This window comes from Pipistrellus kuhlii, unplaced genomic scaffold (assembly GCF_014108245.1).
Source record: "Pipistrellus kuhlii isolate mPipKuh1 unplaced genomic scaffold, mPipKuh1.p scaffold_m20_p_54, whole genome shotgun sequence".
NCBI lineage: Eukaryota > Metazoa > Chordata > Mammalia > Chiroptera > Vespertilionidae > Pipistrellus > Pipistrellus kuhlii.
The window spans coordinates 195,290-216,475 of record NW_023425556.1 but is presented as its reverse complement, the minus strand read 5'-3'; positions in this window follow the sequence as shown (position 1 = coordinate 216,475).

Below are 21,186 nucleotides of genomic sequence, written 5' to 3'. Positions count from 1 at the left end.
TATTAGTCCATGGTGTAAATGTACCACAGCTTTTTTATACACTTATTTACTGATGGACATTTGGGCTATTTCCAGATCTTAGTTATTATAAATTAAGCTTCTATGAACATAGAAGTGAATATATTCTTTCTGATTGGCGTTTCAGGTTTCTTAGAATATACTAGAGGCCCAATACATGAGATCCGTGCAAGAGTAGGCCTTCACAGCCTGGCTGCCTTGGCCCTTGGAGCCCTTGCTTTGTCTGGAAGTCATCCAGAAGGTCATCCAGATGGTCATTCTGCTGTTCAGCCATTTGATTGATTTACATATTATGCTTTTTTTATTCTAGATTCCTAGAAGTGGGATCACTTGATCAAATGTCATCTTTGATTTTAAATGATAGCCTTACTAGATAAAGAAGTCTTGGTTGTAGTGTCTGGTGCTTGCCAGAATCCCCCATTGGGTGTGCTGCTTATGTGGCTAGGTATGTCCAGCTCTGGTATAGTCTGAATTCCACCATTGACCTTAGCTGTAGTTACATTTAGGTTTGGTTCAGGTATAGGTCAATGTCATATGTTGTATGTTGGGCTACCTCTCTGGACCTACCATGCTATTCATTCTTTGTTGCTGCATCTACTGGGGCTGGGTGTGCATGGGAGGGGCCAATATGTGTAGAAGGGTGTGCTTCCTTCAGTTTAGAGTTGGAGGCAGATCTGCAAGAAACCTGAGGCTCCCCTAGGTCTACCTCTACTTGTCAACTATTCTGCCTCTCCCTGAGGTTGCCTGATCTTCCTCCAGAGGCTTCTGAAGAAAGACTATAGAGTGGGCCCAATTTGGCTGAGACCTATAGGCCTATGTTCAATAGGGTGGGGAAACCAGGGTCCAGAGGACAGGGCTAGTAGGTCCCCTTCTTGGGATATGCCTGGTTAGGCACTCAATAAGGAATGAAAGCCCTTATTCCAGAGTCATACCACCCCTTCTTTGCCAGTGTCCCCAACTCTAACACCCCCAGGAGAAGCATGCTGCGGGTTAAGGTTGGGTGCAGCCAACAATTCCCTCTGAAGCAGAAAGCTCAGCTGGGAGGAGCCACTGCAGTTTGAGAAGACAGATGAAAAGACTCTCCAGTTGAGGGTGGCACCAGCTGAGCCCTTAAAGGTGCCAGGCACTTCATCTTTGTCTAGGTCCCAGACAGTAGCCTCTGAGCTCTGAGCAGGACTCCCTTGCCCCCATGAAGCTGAGCTCTGAGGTGGGACATCCAAGATTTGGGAGGGCAGATCCAAACAAGCTCCAATTAGGAGTAGTGACCATAAGCTTATAGGAGGAGGGCAGGCACCTCCTCTCCTTCCTAGGTTATAGCATCCAAGGGAGTTATGAACAGAAGGTCCCAGATTTAAAAAAAATCCCACATTTCCCTGTGCAACAGGTCAGCAGGGTGGGGCCCCAGTTGATCCAGGGGTCAGAAAGGCAGACCAAATGAATCTCCTGCTGAAAGAACAGTGTGCGCCCAAGCTCTCAGGGGAGACTGGAATGGCTTCCTCTCAATGCAATCACACAACCCAGCACCTGCCCTTCTGGCCCCTGGATAAAAGTTTCCCTAGGAGACATGCTATGAAAGTCCCAGCCCTACAAGTCCCAGCCTGAGAGGCATTCCAATTCCCCTGCAGACAAAACCCAGTAGGGTTAGACCAAAGGAAGTATAAGGGAAGGCCAAATGATCCAACAGGTGTGTGTGTGTGGCGGGAGGTGGGGAGGGAGGGTGTCAGTTGTGTGTTCAAGGTGAGAAAGAATGGTACCACATCCAAAGAATGAAATCATGGAATATTTGTTCTTCTGTAAGTAGGTTATTTCATTTAGTATCATGTCCTCAAGTTTCATCTGTGTTTTTTATTGTGGCAGAATTTCCTCTTTTGAAAGGTTGAATAATATTCCATAGTACATATATATACCATTTTATTTACTCATTCATCTGTTGATGGAAGTTTAGATTGTTTCCATATATTGGCTATTGTGTTTTTAAATATATTTTATTGATTTTGTACAGAGAGGAAGGGTGAGAGATAGAGAGCTAGAAACATCAATAAGAGAGAGTAATCAATCAGCTGCTTCTTGCACACCCCCTACTGGGGATGTGCCCTCAATCAAGGTATATGCCCTTGACCGGAATCGAACCCGGGTCTCTTCAGTCCCCAAGCCAACGTTCTATCCATTGAGACAAACCGGTTTCGGCTATATTGGCTATTGTGAATGCTGCTGCAATAAACATGTAGTGTAGAAATTATTTTAAGATCTTCATCTAAAATGTTTTGCATATTTACCCAGAAGTTGAATAGTTGGATTATATGTAGTTCTACTTTTAATATTTTGAGGAATATCATATTGTTTTTCATTTTCATCAATAGTGTAGAAGAGTTCCATTTGACCCACATTTTCACCAATCACTGTTTTGTAATAACCATCATAATGGGTGTGAGGTGATATATTAGTTTTTATTAACATTTTCCTTATGATTAATGGTGTTGATAGTTTATTACTAGATCTTTTGGCCTTTTGTATGCCTTCTTTGGAGAAACATCTATTTATGTCCTTTTATCCTTTTTACATAGGGGTATGTTATTTTGCTATAGAGTTGTAGGCATTCCATATATATTTTTATATTTACTATTATTAGATATATAGTTTGTAAATATTTTATCCCATTTCATAAATTGCTTTTTTTATTTTGCTGATTTTTTTTCTTGGATGTTTAAAAGCTTTTTTAGTTTGAGGTAGTTCCACTTGTCTATATTTCCTTTTGTTTCATTTTTATTATTTTCATTTGCTGCTTTTAGCATTATGTCATAGAAGTTACTGACAAGAGCAATGTTATGAAGTTTCCTCCTATGCTTTCTTTATGAGTTTTACAGTTTGAATCCTTACATTTAAGTGCTTAATTCATTTTCAGTTTATTTTTGTGTATTATGTAATTAAGGGTGAAATTTTATTGTTTTGCAACATGGTATCACAAGGTCCCTGAAGTCTCTCACATTGGGGATGGAAGGATCCCTGGATGTTGCCATAGTGAAACTGTGACATCAGAGGTGCTCCTCAAGAGAGGTGAGAGAGGTGTTGCAAGCAGGCAAGGTCCTGCATTTCCAGTATGCAAAAGTTGGGCATTCAAAAGGCACTCATCAGGCAAGGTAATAGGCCAGGAGTGGAGAGCAAGTGAAGAAGAAAAAGGACCTAAAAATAAGCCCCATTCAAAAAGGTTGCTGGCGGCTCCAGGATGTATTGTCATTACAGAAACATCTTCGTTAAATCCACTGGGGAGAGCTTTATGAACCTCTTGCCCCACTGAAAGACCACCCAGCAAAGATAAGAATAACCACAGCTGTCACTTCCCAGCACTGACTGTGTGCTGGGTCCTCCATCTATTATGGAACAAAATCCCCATGGTAATCCCAGGAAGCCAATACTCTCCATTTTACTGATGAGGAAACTGAAGCCCAGAAAGGCAGGTTACCAGCCCAAGCTCATTAAGCTAGTCCCTTGGCTGCAACCTGAACCAGGTCTAATTCATGTTCTTGCAGTTCCTTATATCAACACGGCTTTCTAAAAAATACCATGAGAAGAATGGGAGGGAGAAAACAAAACTAAGTACAATGTTTTGTTCCGATATACATATAAGGAGATAGGCTCAGAGAAACATGGTGACTCCCTAGGATCACCCAACTGGGAGTGGCAGATATGAGATGGGTCCCCTAAGTTATCTGAGATAGGGCTGCCCATTGGAATCCCTCCTATAATCCTTCCTGAAGCCGGGAGCTAGACCTCAGTGTGGCTAAGTATCTCTGTTGGTGGGCAAATGATTGTTTTGGACTATTCACTCACCATGCCTTGTGCTCCAAGGACATTCTCTGCAATCTGTCCCTCACTAACAATACAGCCTTCCGAAGTCATGCCTTCTCCCACCCCAAGTAGTATTCACACCTCTTCTGTGCTATAATGAAGATCCAGGCAAATGCTTCCTTATCTTCAAACATTGCATCATACATGGAGATTATCTTTTTACTTATATTTTCTATTGAACACATTAACTCATCACCTGCAGTTTACTCCATTCTCCATGACAAGTTGAGGGAAGAAGGGAAGGCAGTAGAGGGTTATTTTTTATGAAGCCCGAATAAACATCAGTTTATTTTGATTAGAAAACACTGAGGTGTACAACACTGGTCTTTCCATTTTATAGATGAGTCAAGGAAGAATCCAGAGGTAAAGTCACTTACAAACAAGCAGTGAAGTCCAAAATGCAATCCTGGCTTGTCCAGCTCTCATGCACTGAAATGATGGTAACAACAATGTTGGCAGCAACGAAAGCCACTGAGTGGCCAGTTGGCTACAGAAAATTTAGAAAGAAAAGAATAAGGCAGAAAGGGGAAGGAATAAGCTTTTGGGGATGCAATGTGCAGAGAATTGTTAGGTTTTCCAGTTCTGAAAACAAGCCTTTTATATTGGACAGGCAATCCCAGAGCTCACCCAGGAATCTACTGAAACCACCCAAAGTCTGTTTTTCAACACAATGAACAAGTAGATGAATTGAAAAAAAATATATATATATAATAATAAAGCCAGCACACAGTAAAAATGAGTGGCTGCCTGCTGGCTTGAACATGTTTGAGACCAATTGGTCACAATGCTGTGCCCCAGGAGGATAAACCATCCAGGTAGAGGCCTTCCCAAGACCAGGTGCAGGTCCCACATTGTTGAGCCCTAGTCTCATCTGGGTGGATTCATTATTTCCAGAAGGTGCTCCCTTGCACTAGTTACACCAATTGGACGTGGCCACATTTAGAGCTTCAAGGCTGGGCTTTCATATGCCACTTAGGAGGGAATGTTTCATGTCAAGCTTCCTGATGGCTACATGGAGGTCACAGGCAGCAGCTGTTTCTTCCCTGAACATGTTTTCATCTATTTCCATCTCTTCTCTCTGTAAGACACATAATTTGGAAGGTAGAAGGAAAACTTTCTCTACAGATTATATGTCCTTATGTATAGAAAACTTTAAAGACTCCACACACAAAAAACCTGTTAAAATTAACAAACAAATTCAGTAATTTTGACAACACAAAATCAACATACAGTAATCAGTTATATTGTTATACAATAACAACAAAATATCTGGAAAATTAATTAAGAAAATAGTCCCATTTATGACAGCATCAAAAAGAATAAAATATTCAGAAATAAAGTAAACCAAGGAAGTGAAAGACTTGTAAAATGAAAATTATAAAGCACTGATGAAAGAAATTGAATAAAACTCCTAAATTGAAAAATATTCTGTTTTCATGTATTTAAAGAGTTAATATTTTAAAAAATGTCCATACTACACAAAGTGATTTACACATTCAATGCAATCCCTTTTAAAATCCCAATGGCATTTTTTTCCAAAAGAGAAAGCACCCTAATATTTATATGTAATCACAAAAGACTCCAAATAGCCAAGAGAATTTTGAGATAGTTCAAAGCTGAGGGCAACCTCTTTCCTGATTTAAAACTACAGTAATCAAAATAGTATAATATTCAAATAAAACCAACATATATCAATGGTATATATTAGAGAGACCAGAAATAAACTCACTTATATATGGTTAGCTGGGCTTTTACAAAGGTGCAGGGAATACCCATGGGGAAAATATAAGCGCCTCTTAAGTAAATAGTGTAGGAAAACTGGACATTCACATGCAAAACTAATGATTTTCTAGTTCCTTTATTTCTTCTACATTTATAAACTCAACTTCTTCTGTAAAAAAAAATTATCTATTCTTTTCCATTCATGTATTTTTTAAAATATATTTTATTGATATTTTACAGAGAGGAAGGGAGAGAGATGGAAAGCTAGAAACGTCAATGAGAGAGAAACATTGACCAGCTGCCTCTTGCACACCCCCTAACGGGGATGTGCCCACAGCCAAGGTACATGCCCTTGACCGGAATCTAACCCGGGACCTTTCAGTCCGCAGACCGATGCTCTACAGCTGAGCCAAACCGGTTTCGGCCATTCATGTATTTTTTTTAACAATCTATTTACTTATATCAGTATGGACTCATAGATATTTATTTTGGGTTATGAAAAGCAATAGTATACATTAATTTATTTGAAATTAAGTATTTTTATTTTGCAATTTACTTGGATTGAAGTATTAAGAAATAATGACCAGAAAAATCACATCATGTTTAAAAAATGAAATTTTGTTGGCAAAAGTATATACAGTACCCTGTGATGCTGAACATATTTTGCTATTTTTATTGAATTTATTGGGGTGACATTGGTTAATAAAATTATATATATTTCAGGTATACAATTCTATAATACATCATATGTATATTGATAAATGCTTTTAATTTTGGCTCTTTGGAGTTCCTTTAGGTTTGTTCTTTTGCCCTTTAACAAGCCTCTATTCTTATTTTATTTTTACTTAGGGGGGGAAGAAAGGGCATTACTTAATAGCAACACAAAATACGACAGGCTTGTCTTGAATTTCCGATGTCCCAGCCCTGGTATCATCAAATCCCATTGGAGTCCTGGTTCCTTTTATTGGGAGATGATAGATATTTAGAACTTATATTTAAGCATTAGATATTTTCATTGAAACTAGAATGCCACTTATGCCATTCCCTTTCAGTGAATAGTGATCCAAAATACATGCATGTATACTAACTATGCATATATCATCTATTCAGTGAAATGTTTATTTCAATATTGATAGATTGAACTTCACATCAGGCAACACAATGTTCATTTGTATTTTCATGTTTTCCATCTTACTGAGAGGAAAACTTAGCTGTCATTATCCTATCTAATAAAAGAGCATTATGCAAATTGACCATACCTCTGCTACAACCACAAGCCATGCCCACCAGCCAATCAGGAGCAAATATGAAAATAAACCCAACCAAGATGGCTGTGGCCACAGAGAGCAGGAGGGAAGCTTGGGTTTCCCTGGCAATAGAGGAAGCCATCTTTCCACCTGCCCTTGCTGGCCTAGGCCTCCACTCAAGACTACAAAGTTTCAATGATAGAAGTTAAATAAATTCCAACAAAAATGGCGGCAGTCACAGAGCTGTAGAGAGCAGGAGGTTAGGGTTTCCCCCAGTGAGGGAGGAAGCCAAGCTTCTGAAGCCCTAGCCTGCCTTGGCCTCCACTCTGGGCTACAAAGTTTCACTTATAGAAGATACATAAATCCCAATAGAAATGGCTGCTGCCATGGAGCAAGCAGGAGGCTTGGCTCCACTCCAGGCCACAAAGTTTCAATTGTAGAAGATAAATAAATCCCAGATACAAGGGCCTCTGCTTGGGTTGCTGGGGGAGGTGGCCAGCATGCAAACCAACATAGGCCCCTCACCCAAGGGAACCCCCACCCTGATCTGGGACACCCTTCAGGGAAAACCAGCTGGTCCCCACCCATGCACCAGGTCTCTATCCTATCTAATAAAATAGCAATATGCAGATTGATTATCACTCCAATAGAAAAAAATGTATGCTCCCATGTGGTCAAAGATCCTGTTCCCATGTGGACACAAGATGGCCAGCAGGGGAGGGCAATTGGGAGGGACCAGGCCTTCAAGGGAAAGTAGTTGGGGGTGATCAAGCCTGCAGTGGAGGGCCGTTAGGGGTGACCAGGCCAGCAGAGGAGGGAAGTTGGGGGTAACTGGGCCTGCAGGGAAGGGCAGTTGGGGGAGACCCAGGCCTTCAGTGGAGAGCAGTTGGGGAGGACCAGGCCTGCAGGGAAGGGCAGTTATGGGTGACCAGGCCTTCAGGGGAGGGCAGTTAGGGGCAAACAGGCTGGCAGGGGAGCAGTTAGGCATCAATCAGGCTGGCAGGGGCAGGCCTCCTCAAACCTTTTAAAGTGGGGGCCAGATCACGGTCCCTCAGAGAGCTGGAGGGCCGGACTATATGAACTACTAATTCCTACTGTAACACCTCGGCTGCGCTCACTGCCCAAAAAACCTGGCCGGCCGGATCAGACTCCTCTGCGGGCCGAATGTGGCCCGCGGGCCGTAGTTTGAAGACCCCTGGTTAGGGTGTGAACAGGCTGGCAGGCAGAAGTTGTTAGGGTCAATCAGGAAGGCAGGTAGGCGAGCAATTGGGAGCCAACAGTCCTGGATGGTAAGAGGGACCCCAGATTGGAGAGATGCAGGTGAGGCTGAGGGACACCCCCCCTCCATGAACCAATTTCGTGCACCAGGCCTCTAGTCTGTAATATATCTGCAAACTTTTTCAACCCATGTGTTAAGATAAATTAGTTTTTAAAATGTCCAACCCATACCCTTATAAAAATAATTTCATCAACTATAGTACAATGTTTGTGTACAATTACTTTGATCTATAGACTTAGTTAATATCCAGTCCAAAAACAAACAAACAAACAAAAAACAAGAACATAAAAAAGTTACCTAGGTCAACTCTTTCCCATTCCACACAACTCTCAATGAGGTTGTAATGTCTTTGTAATGGATTTGTATTATTTCTAATAGTTTTAATTCTATTCTTCTATTCATTTTCTAGTGATTTTTAATTATACAGTAAATTTCACTGTGTTGTGTACAATATTATGGGTTTTCACAAATGCATAGAATCATACCTCCATCATGAGTTTCATATAAAACAGTCAAATAACACCCAAAATTTCTTAATGCTGCTCCATTATAGTCAGTTAACTTCTACTACAACTCCAAAATCTTTAGCAACTAATGATGTTTTCCATTTCAATATCTTAGTCATTTCCAGAGTGCCATATAAATAAAATCATATATGATGTTGCCTTTATAGTCTATTTTTCACCTGACGTAATTCAGGGTTTTTCAGGTTTTTAAAAATTCTTTATTCTTGACAGTATTATAGGTGTCCCCTTTTTTCCCAACATTGCCCCTCTCCACTTGCCCAATCCCAGGCCTTCATCAGGTCTTGTTTCCATAGGCATGATCTTTAGTTAATTTCTTCTTACCCCCCTCTCACACTGATATTTGTCAGTCTGTCACATTCTTTCATGTCTTTGATTCTATTTTATTAAACAGGTTATTTTGTTCATTAGATTTCTTTGTTTATTTTTATTTTTAGATTCAATTGTTGGTAGATATGTATTTGTTGCCATTTTATTGTTCATATCTTTTTTTTTCTTCTTTTTCCTCTTCTTAAAGAATGTCCTTCAACATTTCATGTAATACTGGTATGGTGGTGATGAACTCCTTTAGATTTGTCTTATCTGTGAAGCTATTTATCTGACCTTCAATTCTAAATGATAGCTTTTCTGAGTATAGTAATCTTGGTTGAAGGTCCCTGCTATTTCTCATTTTGAATATTTCTTGCCATTTCCTTCTAGACTGCAGTTTCTGTTGAGAAATCACCCCACTGTCATATGGGTGCTCCCTTGTAAGTAACCAACAGCTTTTCTATAGCTGCTTTTAAAAGTCTCTATCTTTAAATTTTGGCATTAAAAATTATTTATTGTGTAAAGAATTACATATAGTATTACATATGTCTCCTTTTTTCCCATTGACCACTCCCTGGCCACCCCAAGAGCCCCGCACATGCCCTCACCTCCCTAGAGTCTGTGTCCATTGGTTATGCTTATATGCATGCATACAAGTCCTTGAATTGATCTCATAGCCTCCCCATCACCCTCCTCTGCCTTCCCTCTGACGTTGGACCATCTGTTATATTCTTCTCTGTCTCTAGTTCTATTTTTGTTCATCAGTTTGTGTTGTTCATTATAGTTCACAAATGAGTGAGATCATGTGAAATTTATCTTTCTCTGACTGGCTTATTTTGCTTAGCATAAAGCTCTCCAGGTCGATCCATGCTTTTGCAAATGGTAAGAGTTCTTTCCTTTCTTCTGCAGTGTAGTAATCCATTGTGTAGATGTACCACAATTTTTTAATCCACTCATCTGCTGATACAAATCCATTACAAGCCTGCAGTGGAGGGCCGTTAGGGGTGACCAGGCCAGCAGAGGAGGGAAGTTGGGGGTAACTGGGCCTGCAGGGAAGGGCAGTTGGGGGAGACCCAGGCCTTCAGTGGAGAGCAGTTGGGGAGGACCAGGCCTGCAGGGAAGGGCAGTTATGGGTGACCAGGCCTTCAGGGGAGGGCAGTTAGGGGCAAACAGGCTGGCAGGGGAGCAGTTAGGCATCAATCAGGCTGGCAGGGAAGGCTGTTTCCAAATATTAGCTATTGTAAATTGCGCTGTTATGAACATAGGAGTGCACATGTCCTTTCTTATTGGTGTTTCTGATTTCTTGGGGTATATTCCTAGAAGTTGGATTACTGGGTCAAATGGGAGTTTCATTTTTAATTTTTTGAGGAAACTCCATACTGTTTTCCACAATGGCTGCACCAGTCTGCATTTTCACCAGCAGTTCATGAGGGTTCCTTTTTCTCAGCATCCTCGCCGGCACTTTTCATCTGTTAATTCGTTGATGATAGCCATTCTGACAGTTGTGAGATGTCATCTCATAGTTGTTTTGATTTGCATCTCTCGGATGATTAGTGACTTTGAGCATGTTTTCATATGTCTCAGGTTCTTCTTTATGTCCTCTTTGAAAAGTGTCTATTTAAGTCCTTTGCCCATTTTTAGATTGAGTTGTTTATCATTCTTTTTTTTAAGATGTATGAGTTCCCTATAAATTTTGGCGATTAGTTCTTTATCAGTGATAATATTGGCAAATATGTTTTCCCATGAAGTTGGCTTTCTTGTTGTTTTGATGATGGTTTCTTTTGCTGGCAGAAGCTTTTATTTTGATGTAGTCCAATTTATTTTCTCTTTAGTTCCCATTGCCTTAGCAGCTGTATCAGTAAAGATATTGATACGACATAAACGTAATATTTTGCTGCTTATATATTCTTCTAAGATTTTTATGGTTTCCCATCTTACATTTTAGTGCTTTATCCATTTTTTTGTGTGTATTTTATATATTGTATAAATTGGTGGTCTAATTTCATTTTTTCCATGTATCTGATAAATTTTCCCAACACCATTTATTGAAGAGACTGTCTTGACTCCATTGTGTGCTCTTGCCTTCTTGTCAAATATTAATTGAGCATAGCAGTTTGAGTCAAATTCTGGGATATATGTTTTGTTCCATTGGTTTGTATGTCTGTTCTTGTGACCGTACCAGGCAGTTTGGAGAAAAGTGGCTTTGCAATATCACTTAATATGTGGTATTGTGATCCCTATAACTTTGTTTTTCATTCTTAAGATTGTTCTGGCTACTTAGTGTCTTTTTTGTAATCCATAAGAATTTTTTGGAAAGTTTGTTCTTGGTATTTTAATGGGAATTGTATTAAATCTATATATTGCTTTGTATAGTATGGACATTTTCATGATGTTAATTCTACCAATCCATGGACACGGTATATTCTTCCATTTGTTTATGCCTTCCTCAATCTCTTTTTTCAATGTCTTATAGTTTTCTGAGTACAGGTCTTTTATCTCCTTTGTTAAGTTTATTTCTAGATATTTTAATGTTTTTGTTACAATGGTAAATGGGATTGCATTTTTAGTTTATCTTTCTGTGTGTTCATTATTGTTGTATAAAAAAATCCATAGATTTCTGAATGTTAATTTTATATCCTGCTACATCGCTGAATTCATTTATTAAATCTATTTGTTGTTGTTTTTGTTTGTTTGTTTGTTTGTTTTTATGGAGCCTTTAGGGTTTTCTATGTGCAATATTATCTCACCTGTGAATAAATACAGTTTTACTTCTTATTTTCCAATTTGAATGCGTTTATATCTTCTTCTTGCCTAATTGCTATGACTAGCACTTCCAGTACTATGTCGAACATGAGTAGTGAGAGTGGGAATTCCTGTCTTGTTCCTGTTCTTAGGGGAAATGATTTTAGTTTTTTCCTATTGAGTATGATGTTGGCTATTGGTTTGTCATATAAGGTCATTATTATATAGAGATGTAATTCCTCTATTTCCAGTTTGCTGAAATTTTTTTTTTATCAAAGAAAGGTGTTGGATTTTGCCAAATGCTATTTCTGCATCAATTGATATGATTGTGTGATTTTGCCTCTCATTTTTAAAAAAATATATTTTATTGATTTTTTACAGAGAGGAAGAGAGAGGGATAGAGAGTGAGAAACATCGATGAGAGAGAACCATAGATCAGCTGCCTCTTGCACACCCCGCACTGGGGATGTGCCCGCAACCAAGGTACATGCCCTTGACTGGAATCGAACCCGGGACCCTTCAGTCCTCAGGCCGATGCTCTATCCACTGAGCCAAACCGGTTTCGGCGCCTCTCATTTTTTTATGTGTTATATCATGTTCACTGATTTGCAGAGACTTTGCCTGTGTTACAATATGTGGTCCATCTTTGACAAAGTCGCATGCACACTTGGGAAGAATATATATTCTGTAGCTTTGGGGTGAAATGTTGTAAAGATGCTGATTAAGCCTATCTGATCTAGAGAGTCATTTAGGATTGCTGTTTCTTTCCTAACTTTTGTGTAGAGGATTTATCCAATTATTTCAATGGAGTATTAAAGTTCCCTTCTATGATTGTATTACTATTTATCTCTCCTTTGATATCATCCAGAAGTCATTTTATGTATTTAGGTGCTCCTGCATTTGGTGCATATATGTTTACCAGATTTATACCATCTAGTTGTATTGATCTCTTCAGTATTATGAAGTGATCTTCCTCATCTATTAATATGCCTTCATTTTGAGGTCTATTTTGTCAGATGCAAGTATTGCCACCCCAGCTATTTTTATTCCCATTTGCATTTGCCTAGGAAGTATTTTTCCATCCCTTCAGTTTCAGTGTGTGAGTCCCTTATTCTGAGGTAGGTTTCTTGTAGACATCATATATATGGGTCATGTTTCCTTAATTTTTTAATTTAATGTTATTGTTTAAAATAATATAAATAGTAATACATATTCCCCCATTGACCTTCCCCCAGTCTCCCTCTCCTCCCCCCTCAGTGTGTTGCATCAATTTGTTGTGCATATATGCTTGCATACAAGTCCTTTGGTTGATCTCTTACCTCTCCTTCCACCCCTCCCCAGCCTTCCCACTGTAATTTGACAGTCTGTTGGATGCTTCTCTGTCTCTGAATCTATCTTTTTGTTCATCAGGTTATAATGTACTTTATTATCCATAAATGAGTGAGATCATGTGGTATTTTTCTTTCACGAACTGGCTTATTACATTTAGCATGATACTCTCCAGTTCCATCCACACTGCTGCAAATGGTAAGAACTCAGTCTTTTTTATAGCAGCATAGTATTCCATTGTGTAGATGTACCATAATTTCTAATCCACTCATCTGTTCATGGGCATTTATGATTTTTCCAAATCTTGCCAATTGTAAATTGTGCTGCTACAAACATAGGAGTGAATATATTCTTTCTGATTCGTATTTCTGTTTTCTTAGGATATATTCTTAGAAGTGGTATTACTTGATCAAATGGAAATTCCATTCTTAAATTTTTTACTCTTTTCCACAATGGCTACACCAGTCTGCATTCCTATTAACAGTGAAGAAGGGTTTCTTTTTCTCTGCATTCTCTCCAGCACTTGTCCTTTGTTGATTTGTTAATGATAGCTATTCTGACAGGTGTGAGATGGCACCTCATTGTTGTTTTGATGTGCATCTCTTAGATCACATGTGTCAAACACAAGGCCCACGGGCCAAATCTGTCCCACCAGGCCTTGCAATGTGGCCCGCACCGCGCTGTCATCACTGCACTCCGCTGCGTTTCCATCACAATGACAGTTTATGACTGTTCAGTAAACCATTCGGCCCGCGATTTAGGCTGGATTTTAGATTTTGGCCCCTTCTCTGATTGAGTTCGACACCCCTATCTTAGATGATTAGTGACTTTGAGCATGTTTTCATATGTTTCTCAGCCTTCTGTTTGTCCTCTTTCAAAAAGTGTCTAGAACCTTTACCAACTTTTGATTGGATTGTTTATCTTCCTTTTGTTAAGTTGTATGAGTTCTCTGTAAATTTTGGAGATAAAACCCTTATTGTTGATATCATTGGCAAATATGTTCTCCCATGCAGTGGGCTTTCTTGTTGTTTTGTTGATGGTTTCTTTTGATGTGCAGAAGCTTTTTATTTTGATGTAGTCCCACTTGCTTATTTTCTGTTTAGTTTATATTGCCTTAGGAGCTGTATCAGTGAAGATATTGCTTCAGCATATGTCTACGGTTTAGCTGTCTGTGGATTCCTCTAATACTTTTATTGTGCCCCATCTTACGTTCAAGTCCTTTATCTATTTTGAGTTTGTTTTTGTGTATGGTGTAAGTTGATGATTTAGTTTCATTTTTTTTGTATGTATCTGTCCAAATTTCCCAGTACTATTTTTTAAAGAGACTGTTTTGACTCCATTGTGTGCTCTTGCCTCCTTTGTCAAATATTAATTGAACATAATGGCTTGGGTTGATTTCTGGATTTTCTGTTCTGTTCTATTGATCTATATGTCTGTTCTTGTGCCAGGACCATGCAGTTTTGAGAAGAGATGCTTTGTAATATAGCTTGATATCTGGTATTGTGATCCCTCCAACTTTGTTCTTCTTTCTCAGGATTTCTATGGTTATTCAGTGTCTTTTTTTATTCCAAATGAATTTTGGGAGAGTTTGTTCTAAATCTTTGAAATATGCCATTGGTATTTTAATGGGGATTTCAATGAATCTATAGATTGTTTTGGGTAGTATGGAGATTTTAATGGTGTTGATGCTACCAATCCATAAACATGGTATATTTTTCTATTTGTTTATGTCTTCCTCTATCTCTTTTTGAAATGTCCTGTAGTTTTTTGAGTACTAGTATTTTATGTCCTTAGTAAAGTTATTCCTAAGTATCTTGATTTTTTTGGTGCAATGGTAAATGGTATTTGTTTTCATTTCTCTTTCTGAAAGTTCATTATTGGTGTATAAAAAGACCATAGATTTCTGGGTGTTAACTTTTAATCTGTTATATTGCTGAATTCAGTTATTAGGTCTAATAGTTTCTTGATGTAGTCTTTAGGATTTTTATCTACAGTATTATGTCATCTGTGAATAAGTACAGTTGTATTTCTCCTTTTCCAATTTGGATGCTTTTATTTCTTCTTGTCTGATGACTATGGCTAGCACTTCCAGAACTATATGGAACAGGAGTGGTGAAAGTTGGCATCTCTGTCTTGTTCCTATTCTTAGGGCAAAAGAGTTTAATTTTTGCACTCTCAGTATGATATTGGCAGTATGTTTGTCATATAAGGTTTTTATTATTTTGAGGTATGATCCCTCTATTTCCACTTTGCTGACAATTTTATCAAGAAAGGATGTTGGATTTTGTCAAATGTTTTCTCTGCATCAATTGATATAATTACATGATTTTTATCTCTCAGTTTATGTGGTGTATCACACTTATTGATTTGCAGATATTGTACCATCCTTGCATCCCCAGAATAAATTCCACTTGGTCATGATGTATGATCTTTCTAATGTAATGCTGAATCTAATTTGCTAGAATTCTGTTGAGAATTTTAGCATCTATGCTTGTCAAGTATATTGGTCTGTGGTTTTCTTTTTTGTGGTGTCTTTATCTGGTTTTTGGATTAGGGTAATGCTGGGTTCATTGAAAGAATTTGGAAGAGTGACTTCCTCTTGAATTTCTTGGAATAGTCTGAGGAAGGTTGGTTTTAGTTCTAAAAATTCTTGGTAAGAACTCCCCTCAAAAGCTGTTCAGACAAGGGTTTTTATTTGCTGGAAAATTTTTGATCACTGCTTCCATTTCGTCGGTTGTTATCAGCCTATTCGGGTGTTTTGATTCTTCTTGATTGAGTTTTGGGAGCTTGTTTTTGTCTAAGAATATGTCCATTTCATCTAGATTGTCCATTTTGTTAGAATAGAGTTGTTCATAGTATTTTTTCATAATCATTTGTATTTCTGTGAGATTTGTTGTTACTTCACCTCTTTCATTTCTGATTTTCTTTTTTTTAAATATATTTTATTTATTTATTTTTACAGAGAGGAAGGAAGAGGGATAGAGAATTAGAAATATTGATGAGAGAGAGACATTGATCAGCTGCCTCCTGCACACGTCATACTGGGGATGTGCCCACAACCAAGGTGCATGCCCTTGACTGGAATCGAACCTGGGACCTTTCAGTCAACAGGCCAATGTTCTATATCCACTGAGCCAAACCTATTTTGGCTCATTTCTGATTTTCTTAATATTGGTCCTCTCTCTTTGCTTCTTGGTGAGCCTAGCTAGAAGTCTATCAATCTTATTTATCCTTTCAAAGAATCAGTTCTTGGTTTTGTTGATCTTCTGTTGTTGCTTTATTTTTGTTGTTGTTGTTGTTTGTTTTTGTTTTTGTTTTGGTCTCTATGTTCTTTATCTCTATTCTGATTTTTATTATTTTCTTCCATCTGCTTATACTGGGTTTTTCTTGTTACTCTCTAATTCTTAGAGTTGTATAGTTAGATGATTTATTAACATTTTTTCTTGTTTTTTGAGATAGGCCTGTAAAGTTATGAACTTCCCTCTCAAGACTGCTTTCAGTGTGTCCCATAGATTTTGGATTATTGTGTTTTCATTGCCATTTGCTGTAATAATGCTTTTTATTTATTATTTGAGCTCTCTGTTCTCCCAAACAATGTTTAATGGCATTCTATTCAGCCTCCAAGTGTTTGATTTTTAATTGTTTTTATTGTAGTTGATTTCTAGTTTTATGCCATTATGATCTTGAAGATACTTGATATAATTTCTATCTTCTTGAATTTGAAGAGACTTTACCTTTGTCCCAATATATGGTCTATCTTTGAAAATGACCCATGTGCACTTGAGAAGAATGTATATTCTGTGGGTTTGGGTTGAAATGTTCTGAAGATGTCAATTAATTCCATCTGATCTAGTGAGTCATTTAGAATTAATATTTCTTTGTTTATTTTTTTGTTAAGAGGATTTGTCCAGTGGTGTTGGTGGGGTATTTAAGTCCCCTATTACAACTGTATTGATGTCAATCACTACCTTGATATCCTCCAGAATTTTTTTTAATGTATTTGTGTGCTCCTGTATTGAGTGCATATATGTTTACCAGAGTTATATCTTCTTGTTGGATTGCTCCCTTTAGTATTACGTAGTGGCCTTCCTAATCTCTTGTTATGTCCTTCACTTTGAGATCTAATTTGTTCAATATAAGTATTGCTACCCAGGATTTTTATTCATTTCCATACACCTGAAATACCTTTTTTTTTTTCATCCCTTCACTATCATTCTGTGTGAGACCTCATTTTTTTCTGAGGTAGGGTTTCTATAGACAGCAGATAGATGGGCCATTTTTTCTTATCCACACACCTACTGTATGTCTTCTTTAAATTAATTAATTAATTTATTTATTTTTATTAAATTATTATCTGTGTACATATTTTAACATTGCCCCCCCTCCCATACATACCCTCCCTCCCCAGAGGTTTGGGTCCATTGGTTCTACTTATATGCATGTATACAAGTCCTATAGTTGATCTCTTATCTCCCCCAGATCTCCCTACACTTCCCACTGTAATTTTACAGTCTGCTTGTTGCTTTACTGTCTTTATATCTGACTTTTGGTTTGTTAGTTTATAATGTTCTTTAATATCCATAAATGAGTGAGGCCATGTGGTATTTCTATTTCATTGACTGGCTTATTTCACTCAGCATGAGGTTCTCCAATTCCATCCAGGTTGCTGCAAATGATGAGAATTCCTTCTTTTTTATGGCAGCATAGTATTCCATTGTGTAGATGTACCACGGTTTTTGATCCAATCCTCTGCTAATGGGCACCAAGGCTGTTTCCAGATTCTAGCTATTGTAGATTGTGCTGCTAGGAACATAGGGGTGCATATATCCTTTCTGATTGGTGTTTCTAGTTTCTTGGGATATATTCCTAGGAGTGGGATTACTGGGTCAAATGGGAGTTCCATTTTCAGTTTTTTGAGGAAACTCCACACTGTTTTCCACAGTGGTTGCACCAGTCTGCATTCCCACCAGCAGTGAAGGAGGGTTCCTTTTTCTCCACAACCTCGCCAACACTTGTCGTTTGTTGATTTGTTGATGTTGGCCATTCTGACAGGTGTGAGATGGTACCACATTGTTGTTTTGATTTGAATCTCTCTGATAATTAGTGACTTTGAGCATGTTTTCATGTGCCTTTTAGCCTTCCTTCTGTCTTTTTTTTTATTTAAATATTCTACTTAGGTCCATTGCCCATTTTTTAATTGGATCATTCATCTTCCTTTTATTTAGTTGTATAAGCTGTTTGCAGATTTTGAAGATTAAACCTTTATCAGTGGTAACATTTGCAAATATGTTCTCCCACACAGTGGGCTTTCTTGTTGTTTTGTTGATGGTTTCTTTTGCTGTAAAAAAGCTTTTTAGTTTGATGTAGTCCCATTTGTTTATTTTTTATTTAGCTTCCAATGCCCTAGGGGCAGTATCAGTGAAGAAGTTCTTTTGGCATATGTCTGAGATTTTGCTGCCCGTGGATGCTTTTAGTATTTTCATAGTTTCCCGTCTGATGTTTAAGTCCTGTATCCATTTTGAGTTTATTTTTGTGTATGGGGTATGTTGGTGACCTACTTTCATTCTTTTGCATGTATCTTTCCAATTTTCCCAACACCATTTATTGAAGAGACTGTCTTGACTCCATAGTATATTCGTGCCTCATTTGTCAAATATTAATTGAGCACAGTGATTTAGGTGGATATCTGGATTCTCTATTCTATTCCATTCATCTATATGTCTGTTCTTGTGCCAGTACAGGCTGTTTTCAGAACAGTGGCTTTGTAATACAGTTTGAAGTCTGGTATTGAGATCCCTCCTACTTTACTTTTCTTTCTCAGGATTGCTGTGGCTATTAGGGGTCTTTTATTGTTCCAAATGAACTTTTGGAGAGTTCTTTCTAGGTCAGTGAAATATTCCGTTGGCATTTTAATAGGGAGTGCATTGAACCTATAGATTGCTTTAGGAAGTATGGACATTTTGATGATGTTGATTCAACCAATCCATGAACATGGTATGTTCTTCCATCTGTTTACAATCTTCCTCTATCTCTTTTTTCAGTGTCGTGTAGTTTTCCACATATAGGTCCTTTACTTCCTTAGTTAAGTTTATTCCTAGGTATCTTAATTTTTTTGGTGCAATGGTAAATGGAATTGCTTTTTTAGTCTTTGTTTCTATAAGTTCGCTGTTGGTGTATAGAAATGCAATAGATTTATTGGCATTAATTTTGTATCCTGCTACATTGCCAAATTCATTTATTAAGTCAATTAGTTTTTTAATGGAGTCTTTTGGGTTTTTTATATACAATATCATGTCATCTGCAAATAAGTATAACTTTACTTCTTCTTTTCCAATTTGGATGCCTTTTATTTCCTCCTCTTGTCTAATTGCAATGGCTAGTACTTCCAGTACTATGTCAAAGAGGAGTGGCGATAGTGGGAATCCCTGTGTTGTTCCTGTTCTTAAAGGGAATGGTTTTAGTTTTTGCCCATTGAGTATGATGTTATGTTGAGGTATGAGCCTTGTACTCCCACCTTGTTTAGAGTTTTTATCAGGAAAGGGTGTTGGATTTTATCAAATGCTTTTTCTGCATCAATTGATATGACTATATGATTTTTATCTTTTAGTTTGTTTATGTGATGTATCACGTTTATTGATTTGCAGATATTGTACCAACCTTGCATTCCTGGAATAAATCCTACTTGGTCATGGTGTATGATCTTTGTGATGCTCTGCTGGAGCCGATTTGCAAGAATTTTGTTGAGGATTTTGGCATCTATGTTCATGAGGGATATTGGCCTGTAATTCTCTTTCATTGAGTTGTCTTTATCTGGTTTTGGTATTAGGGTGATGCTGGCTTCATAGAAGGAGTTTGGAAGTGTTCCTTCCTCTTGGATTTTTTGGAATAGTCTGAGGAGGATAGGTTTTAGTTCTTCCTTGAATGTTTGGTAAAACTCTCCTGTGAAGCCATCTGGCCCTGGGCTTTTGTTTGCTGGAAACTTTTTGATGACTGTTTCAATTTCTTCCCAAGTTACTAGTCTATTGAGATTTTTAGATTCTTCCTGATTGAGTTTTGGAAGGTTGTATTTTTCTAGGAATATGTCCATTTCCTCCAGGTTGTTCAGTTTGTTGGAATAGAGTTGTCTGTAGTATTTTGTAACAATCCTTTGTATTTCGGCGGGGTCTGTTGTTATTTCCCCTTTCGTTTCAGATTTTGCTTATTTGGGTCCTCCCTCTTTGTTTCTTGGTTAGCCTGGCTAGAGGTTCATCTATCTTGTTTATTCTTTCAAAGAACCAGCTCTTGGTTTTGTTTATCTTATGTATTGTTTCTTTGGTCTCTATGTCGTTTATCTGTGCTCTGATTTTTGTTATTTCCTTCCTTCTGCTTACACTGGGCTTTTCTTGTTGCTCTTTATCTAACTCTTTGAGTTGAAGAGTTAGATAATTTGTTACCATTTTTTCTTGTATTTTTGCAATAGGCTTGTAGGGACATGAACTTCCCTCTCAAAACTGCTTTTGCTGTGTCCCATACATTTTGGATTATTGTGTTTCACTGTCATTTGTTTCCAGGATGTTTTTAATTTCTTCCTTGATTTCTTTGGTAACCCAGTCCTTGTTTAATAGCATGCTGTTTAGTCTTGATGTGTTTGATTTCTTTGGATTTTTTTCATTGTAGTTAATTTCCAGTTTTATGCCACTATGATCTGAGAAGATGCTTGATATGATATCTATCTTCTTAAATTTGAAGAGACTTTGCCTATGTCCCAAAATGTGGTCTATCTTTGAGAATGTCCTATGTGCGCTTGTGAAGAATGTATATTCTGTGGTTTTGGGGTGGAATGTTCTGAAGATGTCTATTAATTCCATCTGGTCTAGCGAGTCATTTAGGATTGATATTTCTTTGCTGATTTTTTGTTTAGATGATTTGTCAAAGGGTGACAGTGGGGTATTAAAATCTCCTACTCTGATTGTATTGCTATTAATCTCTCCCTTAATGTCCTCCAGCAGTTTTTTTATATATTGGGGTGCTCTTGTATTGGGTGCATATATATTTACCAGGGTTATTTCTTCTTGTTGGATTGCTCCCTTTAGTGTTATGAAGTGGCCTTCATTATCTCTTTTTATATCCTTCACTCTGAGATCGAATTTGTCAGATATAAGTATTGCTACCTCAGCTTTTTTTTTTTCAT